This window comes from Eptesicus fuscus, chromosome 10, assembly GCF_027574615.1.
Source record: "Eptesicus fuscus isolate TK198812 chromosome 10, DD_ASM_mEF_20220401, whole genome shotgun sequence".
Lineage (NCBI taxonomy): Eukaryota > Metazoa > Chordata > Mammalia > Chiroptera > Vespertilionidae > Eptesicus > Eptesicus fuscus.
In genome coordinates, this window is record NC_072482.1 from 43,900,146 (window position 1) to 43,909,657 (window position 9,512).

Genomic DNA, 9,512 nt, shown 5'->3' on the forward strand with positions numbered 1-9,512 from the left:
TAGTATCTCAATTGGCCATCAAAGCTCAGTGAAGGCACTGGGACACGCTTCATCCATTTTACAGACCAGGAAACTGAGGCCAATTCCAGTTGGCTGTGGCACTTGACTCAGCACACAAGAAGCCCTCAGAGCCATGCTCTTTGCGCTTCCTAAGGGGCAGCAGCCCAGCAAACAGAACAAACCTTCCAGTCAGGCTTCCGAGCCTCTTTCTCGAGCACCTCTTCATTGAAGATGCTCCACATTCTTTCCTCTCCCCATCTCCTGCCCCCCATTCTTTACTGCCCCTGCTTCTCCGGAGCAGGTGGAAAGCTTTGCACTCACTGCCTGGGCATGCTCTGCCATGGGGCAGGGCACCGCGGGCTTGCTTTTGGGTCAAGGCAGGAGCAGGAGTCACTGCCTCTGAAGTGTGAAGGCTGCCTGAGCAAGGCCCATTAGCACTGGGAGCTTCTCTGAATCACATCAGTCAGTCCAGTACCCTGCAGTGCAGCACCCCTCCACTGAGGTGGCACCACCCCTCAACCCCCGCCTCAGGGGTGAGGGTCCTTGCCCCTCTTCCCGGGAGTCCTTCCATGCCCCTTGATCCCTGGCTGGGCTCTAGTACCCACCTGGCATCATACCATCATTACAACACTATTGACTATATTCACCAGTGTCTTGGGGCCACTGCAGAACCTGTTTCTCTGCAGATGAGGCAGATCCCCTTGGTCTCCACGAAGCTATGAATCTGTGGACAGAGGCCAGGTCTGGATCTCAGCAACCCCATGCCTGCAATGTTCCCAGGGAGCCCCAGGAGCGGCTAGGCGTGTCCGGCCTCGCCTCCCCAGGGCAGCGATGCTCCCAGGGACCCCCGGGAGCGGCTAGGCAGGTCCGGCCTCGCCTCCCTGGGGCGGCGATGCTCCCAGGGACCCCGGGAGCGGTTAGGCGGGTCCGGCCTTGCTTCCCTGGGGCGGCGATGCTCCCAAAGCCCCATGGGAGTGGCTAGGCAGTCCGGCCTCACCTCCCTGGGGCAGCAATGCTCCCAGGGACCCCTGGGAGTGGCGGGCGGTGATTCTCCCAGGGACCCCCAGGAGCAGCTAGGCGGGTCCGGCCTCGCCTCCCCGGGGCGGTGATGCTCCCAGGGACCCCCGGGTGTGGCTGGCGGTGATACTCCCAGGGACCCCCGGGAGCGGCTAGGTGGGTCCAGCCTCGCCTCCCTGGGGCGGCGATGAACCTGGACCCCTCCTGTGCCGTCTGGCGCTGCCCACCCCACCGCCTCCCCGGCCATGGCCTGGTACCTTGTGGGCGGTGTCTGGCGCTGCCTGCAGGGTCTCCTCTGCTCCCAATGGACCCGTACCCCCAGAAGCAGGCCATGGTGCTGCCCGCTCTGCCTTCGTATGCAAATTAACTGCCATCTTTGGTGGGTTAATTTGCATACCCACTGTGATTGGCTGTGGGCATAGCGAAGGTATGGTCAATTTACATATTTGTCTATTATTAGTTAAGATATTAATATGTAACAACTTTAATTACACATTTTTTACTTGACTCAGTTGGTTCCTTCCTAGTTCATCTACAATCTCTTCCATATTTTTACTTGACTCAGTTGGTTCCTTCCTAGTTCATCTACAACCTCTTCCATATCCATAAGCAAATTCCCAGAAATAACACAGATGCAGGTGATGGCCAATACATGAAAGAGCTCTGTTCTAAATGTTTATTGCATTCAAAAGCTATAACTCGTAGATAGTCTTCCAGATGAGGCCTCAAAAGCCCATTTAATCTATTTTGCAGTTACTCTGAAAGACCTGGTCAAACTGGAGATCACTTGGATGTTAAGCCCGAGTTCCCCAGGGATCCACAAAAGCCTCTGGGCTTTTTGTTCTTCTTGGGGGCACTGGTAGTGGGAGAGGGTGGAAAAACACAGTCTCACACCTGGTGGTAGGAGAGGTGGTGGGGATAGATGGGCAGATGAGCACCTGTCATTCCTTGGGCTTGAAGGCTCGCCAGGCAGAAAACTGCCTGAAAATCTTTATCAACTTACTGCTGGTGAAGACCCGGTAAAGCAGATTTGCTCAGAAATAGAAAAGGTGGTTTGGTGGGTAGATATTCTAGAGTAAGGAAAACAGTGAAGTGTTGTGTTTTTTCCCTTCTCGTTCCCCCCCTTGTTTTATAATATACTTGTCTGAGCTTGACATTATTTTTAAACTGTCTACTCCTCTACTGGAAAAGGAGAGTGTTCTGATATGCAAATCTGGGCTGGATTAAATGCATAGAAAGGAAGGGAGTTACCAAGCGATATCCTGTTCTCCCTACACATGGTTTCAATTTTCATCCATTTCCCCATGCTCCTCAAAATTTTAAGTTCTTCTTTTTGTTCTTATTTGAAAAGAGGTAACTCTTTGCCTGGATGGACTTGTTACCTGTAGAAAAGGACACAATGCAAGGCGTTGAGAATTTGCTGCTTTTCTTCAATAAAGGAAGCATATTGTATAACTTCATAGAACTTAAGCTGAGAAAATAACTTTCTCTATGCATTCATACATATATATGTGCCAAAAGGAATGTTTGTAAGTTTTCTTCCTTTACCCTTCAGAGTGCATTCTTATTAGAGATCTGTAGACTAAATAACAAGGTTTGAAAAAAGTGATTTGTTGTTGGAAAAACTACATTGGGTTAACCCAACCTACACTTAGACTGGGCAGCACACAACTATAGAACTTACCGCAACTCTGCGTCCCAATGCCTGTGCTGTACATAACACCCATTTCTCATGGTTGACACACAATTTAACCTCTCAAAGCTTCTTACTTACAAGACTGTTTCTATTCTATTTTTAGAAAGAAAGCCTCCACTTGTGAAAATGTGATACCCAGATAAGTAGTGTTTCTTCTTTCCTTTTATTGCTCTGATAATACTTCAGAGGTATAGCTAAAAAATCAGTGACAGCTGCCTATTAAGACACTCTATCAAAATTAAACAATTTAACATCTTGGCTGTGAGATGTTCCTATTTTTAATACAACTGTCACAAAGTTGTATCACCAACTACGATAGGCACATGGTTCAGTTGTAAGTTGCCAGAGTTACCACTGAGTAGAGACCGTACCCGAGGGATCAGATCTAGTGAAGTATGGTAGCAACCATACTTGGGTAAAAATTGCTGTTTAATATTTTAACCTTGCTGTTTTGGGTTCTGTACTCATTTAAGAGTTATTTTGATTTTCTGAACTTATGTATGATTGAATAATCCATTGATGGTGGTTTGAATATCCCATTGATTGTGATCTCACTGGTCATCAAAGACATTCCTGGGACCCAAGACAGTTCAATTATCCTAAATTGCCTTAGTAGCTACAGAAAGTGCATTCCTGTTGACTCAGTAATCCCAGAATCTGGACAGCACAATTATTCTAAATTGTCCAGGTGATCGGTCCCAGATAATGTGTTTCTGTAGATTCAGTGATTTATAGATAACTAATTTGCTCAAAATCTGCTTCTGTAAAAATGCTTTTTCGCGAAACAGGTTCCTCATTCCAGACCCAAAGATGTAATTGATACCTTTGTGATATTCTGCCAATATAAGCCAGATGTGGCAAACTTTTCGGGGCTGTGAGGTCTAGAGCGCTTTTGCTCCCTCATATGCCGCCGGCTTTTAATAAATGACTCCATAATTCAACTTTTTTTGAGGCGTCCTTTGTAAGATGGGGGTTACATCGCAATACTAGTAGAAAGAGAATGAAATTCATCTGTGGTTTTGATACAATGCCCTTGTGGAGTTTCATTTGTCCAGAATTCAAGAGTGGTTTTCTTACAGATCTGTGTCTGTGTTAATGTTTTACAATCTCAGCTTTGATAGACTCTCTTGAGGTCATTTATCAATTGGTGTTCTTTTGGCCAGAGATCTATATCAAGTAATGTTCTGCAGTTCTCAGGAGAGTAACCCACAAAGGCACAAAGGCTTTTTTTTTTTATGAGAAAATGTCCTTGGAGTTACAATTCTGTTTAAATTCTTTGGCAGTGATTTTCCATTATGCACTCTCTGGTAAACACAAACTCCCATCCATGCTAATCTAGTTCCTCATTGACATAATACAAAATAATTTTCAAATTAAATATTACAAATAGTGTCATCTTTAAAATTTTATGTTATATTGCATTATTGCAATCACTAAATTTATATTATTTCAAATGTCATAAATAATTCATAATAATGAAAATAATTATCCATTACTATTTATTTAACAGCACCCAATATTTGAATAGTTTTGCAATTGTTAAGTCACCTTTGAGGATCACCTTTCATTGATTATGATGGTAATACAGCCATCAACCTGCATTTAATTTTGTATCACCTAGATTTCACAACAAAAATATGGCAGCTAAAACCAACTTCTCCCTGTTCCATGGTTCCTAAGAAAATAAAAATTTTGTATGAAACTGATCCTCTGTTTCTTCTGTGCCTAGAGAAAAATTACCATATAGTTCAGGTTAAGTGCTACCTAATTCATGATCAAATTTGGAAGAATACTTATTATCCATCCTCTTCTGTTTTCCATGAAGAGTGATATTTCCAGTAAGTGGTATTTCCCTTAATGCCCTTTGTTCTGTCCTAACCAGGCCAAGACAATAGCCTTTTCTGATTAGAGAGTATGAGGGGTGAATCTGAGTGTGTCAGTTGGCTCAGTCCTTCCTTTTCCCTTTCTTGTTTCAGTGTGTCCAACTGCAGAGAGCACACATTCTGCTCTGCTGCTCCAAGCTGTCTGAATTTCAGGAACAGGCTCACCCTTTCCTTTGTAAGGTGATGGGGAACAGAGGTGTCCTTAAATGACCCTTCTCAGATCCCAACATCTGGTACATGGGCTGAGGATTTTGAGAAATGAACAAGGAGTAGTGGAATTTGAGGTGAAGAGGAATACTTGAGATTGAGACTTTGGAATGATTCAGGCCACTTTTTTTGTTGTGTTAAGGTTGGCAGCTGCAGGTGGCTGTATTGTGTTATACTGTTTCTTTTTATAATTGTGGGTAGAGTTGGGGATTGGTGAGATGGGCTTTTAACTTGTGTGACTAGGGCAAGTGAGTTTAGGTTTTAAAGTATAGGCGTTTTAGTTTGACTTGGTATTGCAAGAAAGCTGAGATGAGATTAGATCTTTCCAGTGTTGGTTGGACAAACAATATTTGCTGTATCAACAGTGTTTCCCAGCCAGGTTGATTTGTGGGAGCTTAAATGTCAAGGATCTAAGTTGTGTATGTTTTGCAGAGCACACATGGGGTGTGAGATTTCAGTTTTACCTGCCAGGGCTAAGTAGGCCTCTCTGGATTGACTGCTTAAATTCCATTTTGCACTTTCAACCAAGAAAGGAGGGAAGCTCTAGGCTAAGTTTGGGTGAATGTGACTTATTCATAAGCTTGTGTTATTCCCACCACATTCTTCTGACTCGCTCTGGATTTCTTAATGGCAAAGTCCCTGTCCTTGGCTTTAGTTTTCAAAGAGCCACACTCTGAATCCACTCAAAGAAACGTGGTAGATTTTATTAACGAAATAACAAAAAAAGTTTTGAAGTTCTTACTATTATACAAATATGACATATTTTTTTCAATAGATATAAATGAATTGATAAAGTTATTGCAGACTCAGAAGCTAGGAAGTTAATGAAAGAGGTTCTTTTCAGGCATACTCTATTTCCAAGGATCAGATTTACCAAAAGGAGTTGAAGTAATCTGGAAATAGTTTTTCAAATAGAAAAAACATCCTATTTAGTCCTAGTAATGTAATAAAAGGAATGGAAGAAATGAGATAAAATTTCAAAAGGATGATGAGCAAGAAGAGAAAGAGAGAACCTTAAGTAAAACACAGGTATTAGAAGATAAGCTTGATAGGTATAAAGGGGAAAATAAGATCTTGAAAACTTGAAGTTCAGACCTGACCCATGTAAAGGGGAAAATAAGACGTACCCAGGTCAAACTATTGTTACAGGAACTATTTGTAAAAGAGGACTTGTTTTGCATGGTAACTAGATCAGAAAAGCTAATAAACCCCCAAACAATATAATAGAGGAAGAATAATAATATTTCAAGCACAGACTAGGATGAGGGAGCCAGTCCCCAGGACATATAGAAAAAGTAATTTTTATTGTTTCAGTCAAAACCAAGAGTGATTGGAAAACCACCCACACTTTTTCTTGATGACTGACTGTTCTCTCCAGTCTACCAAGGTTGCATATTTACGTGTATCCCAAATCCAGGCCATTATCCCATGAAGACTAGAGGAGATCTATGTATATCAAAACTCTTCAGAGACTCTTAAACTACTAGTAATCTCTGAGGAGACTTTTTCGAGATCTCAAAGATGAGAAAAATTAAGTTCCAACAGTAATATGGTGGCATTTGTAGAACACAATGGATATAAGCATAAATAATGAAATAATTTATTAACTACTTATTTAGTATTTTGTTATTTAAAAACATGTACACATTATCTACTTTGAGTCTCACAATGCTCTGAGATATAGAATCAGTTAGTTTCAGAATTATAAATGATGAAACTGAAGTTCAGCAAGTTGTTACTTGATAAAGGGGACTCAACTAGTAACTAAAGTTATCATCCAGATCTCTCTGAGTTCTGCCATTTAATTCATTCATCTGAGCCACACTGTTCTTCCCAACACTAAGATGTGTTGTTGGGTCTGAAGAATGACCATCGGTGATGTAGGATCTGGGTAGTGTAGTAAGATAAAAATATTTGAGAAAATACTGTGCAAGAGAGCAAGTGACCAAACCAGTGCCACACTTGATACTTTGGCCTCTTAAGAAATCATTGAAGACTGACTCAATTTGGTTTGAGGAAATAACAGTCTTTTCAACCAACAATTTTAGACATATTTGAGCAGATTCAGAAAATGCTTGCACATAATAAAAACACCCCATTCTCCAGCCAGCCTGCACAGTTATTATTATGAATAATTTATATTTCTCGAGGGGATTGTGCTATTTATTGCTCTTAATTATTTGCTTTTCAAGTGCCACTATAGGTTCCCTGGGGAAACCCTTGAGCGAAGGAAGCTGTCATGCTGAGGAAAGCATCCGCTGATGACTCACTGGTACTAGAGCCACAGGTCTGCGGGTGACAACAATTATCCTTCATTAGCCCAGCAACTTCTTCTAGATGGGCACTTGACATGGGCAATAACTTTACCTTTTCCAAAGAAAAACCTCTTTAGGGGAGGGCGTACAAAAATAGAAATGGCATGTTGAAAAGAAAGAAGAATCTCAAGTTGTTTACTTTTGTATTAAATCAAATAATATTTTATCAAATACGCTTTCAGAGAACAGTGTGGGAACTGAAACGAATAAGTTGGGAATCCTGATATTTGGGTTCTGTTACAGGGTGCCATTAACCCATTAGGATTTTTGTGCCATGGATTCTTAATTTATAAAATGGTGTGGGAGGTGGATTATGAGGAAGAATTGAAACAAATAGAGGAAGTCTTGGTTCAATACCAGGGAGCTGGGACTGAACAAAAGACAGTCTAACCACGAAAAAAAAAAAAAAAAAAAAGACATGCCTCGAAGCAATTTACTCAGGCAATCTAGGTAAAATCCACAATCTCTTTAATTACCCTTTTAACATCCAGGAAAAACTGGTCAAGATGTAAAGTTCTCCAGGGGCACTTTACATGGATGATACCCAGATGGCACACATTGGTATCAGTCATCTGTGGCTTTCAGACTCTTTGTCATTGCTCGTTTCTTACCAGTTGTTGAATATTTTTAATACTTAGCCTGGTCTGGGTGACTTCAAATTCCCAGATGCCTGCTGGCCAGCTGTGTGAACACATTGCCCTCTTAGAACCTGAGTTTTTAATAAGAAAGCTGTGCTATAGGACCTCTGCATTTTTTACTAGTGTACATCCTCTGCTCTTTTGAACTATAACCTACCTCAGATTCTCATCTCCTGGGGTCCAAGTCAGAAACTTAGTTTCCAAAATACAGTATAATTTTTTTACTCTCTTGAATACCCATAACTCAGTGTTCTGATGAACAGGAAGAATCAAGTTCTTTATGATGGTCATAAAGAGAGTAGGTAATTTGCATACAAAGCAACATGATTCTCTGCACAAATCCAGAAGAAGTATAGGTTTAGGTTGACCTGGGCCTCCCAATGCTTAAAATAAACAGAAGGTTATGTTAATATGCTAACATGTTGTTTTGTAAGAAACACAACATGATAATATGGTCAGGAAAGGGACAGGAAGTTGGCAGCAACAAAGCTCTAAAATTAATTTGAATCATTAAATGAAATAAGGGTAAATTATATATACTATTTCTATTTATAAAACCAAGCCCTACTCTGTTGATTTGCATAGAACTGAAGAATCAGCAAGGGCATATTTAGCTAACTATTTTAGTAGTAGAGTAGCGTGTGTTACATATACACACACACTTTGACAAATGGATGAACTCTAATTTTCCCTTGGCCTGAAAGAGCCAGGTCACTGGTCTACGAAGGCTAATGACTCACAGAAGGACACTGCCCTCCAGAGGCTGGCCCTGCTCTCCTCCCCTGTGAGTCTGCTGAACCAGAAAGCAGCACTTCCTTAGCTTTTAGGCATTAGAAACAGTAGTTTGAAATTATGAGGAGGCTTGGTCTATGATATTACCTATGATTTTTGGAAGATCCTGACCCATCCTAATTTGCACACTTTAGGGCAACAAATAACTTTTAATTCAGAGGTAATAAAGGGAAAACTTGAACAAAATTATGAAAGTGATAGCTTGGGGAATACAGGGGGAGGCCTAATAGCAGAAATCCAAGTGCAAACTCAGGTGGGAGCATTTAGAAGTCTGTCTCTTGGGTAGGATAGTGAAGAATGTATCTTCAGGAAAGAGCAAAAGCTGGAAGAGGATTCTAAGTCAGGAGTCAGGATTGGTTGAGCACCCACCATACTCTCTATTCAAAGCTCAGTTCACCAGGGAGGAATCAGAAACACTCATTTATCCCCCTGCTATTTATCAAGTCTGCTATGTGCCAGGCACTACCCTGGGCACTAATTGTGACCAAAGCACACTAAAATCTTGTTTTAATTCATCTTATATTCTAGTGGACCTCAATCAGTATATAAGGAATAGTTTTGAGAGACAGGGTAGTGTATTAGAATGGGAATGAGCTTTGGAATCAAGCAAATCTTGTTTAAATCCTGCTATCACCATTTTCTAAAACCTACTGGACTAGTTAAAAAAGTTCTCTCAGTTTTAGTTTTCTAATCAATAAAGTAGGATAATAATACTGTTTTGCATGGTTGTAAGAACTGGCAATAATGTATGTCAAGTCCTTGGCCCAGGCCTAGTACATAGGTGAGGCTCCACCCAGGGAATTTCTATTGTCAGCAGATAGAATTGTTTAAAGAGAGAAAGGAGGAAGAGTGAGCACTCATCCTTTCCCCACCTTCCTCTTGCATTGCCCTGTTTATTATTACATTTTACTTGATGTAGTTGCAAACTAACTAGTCTTGCTGCCTTTAGTTTTCCTGACCTGAA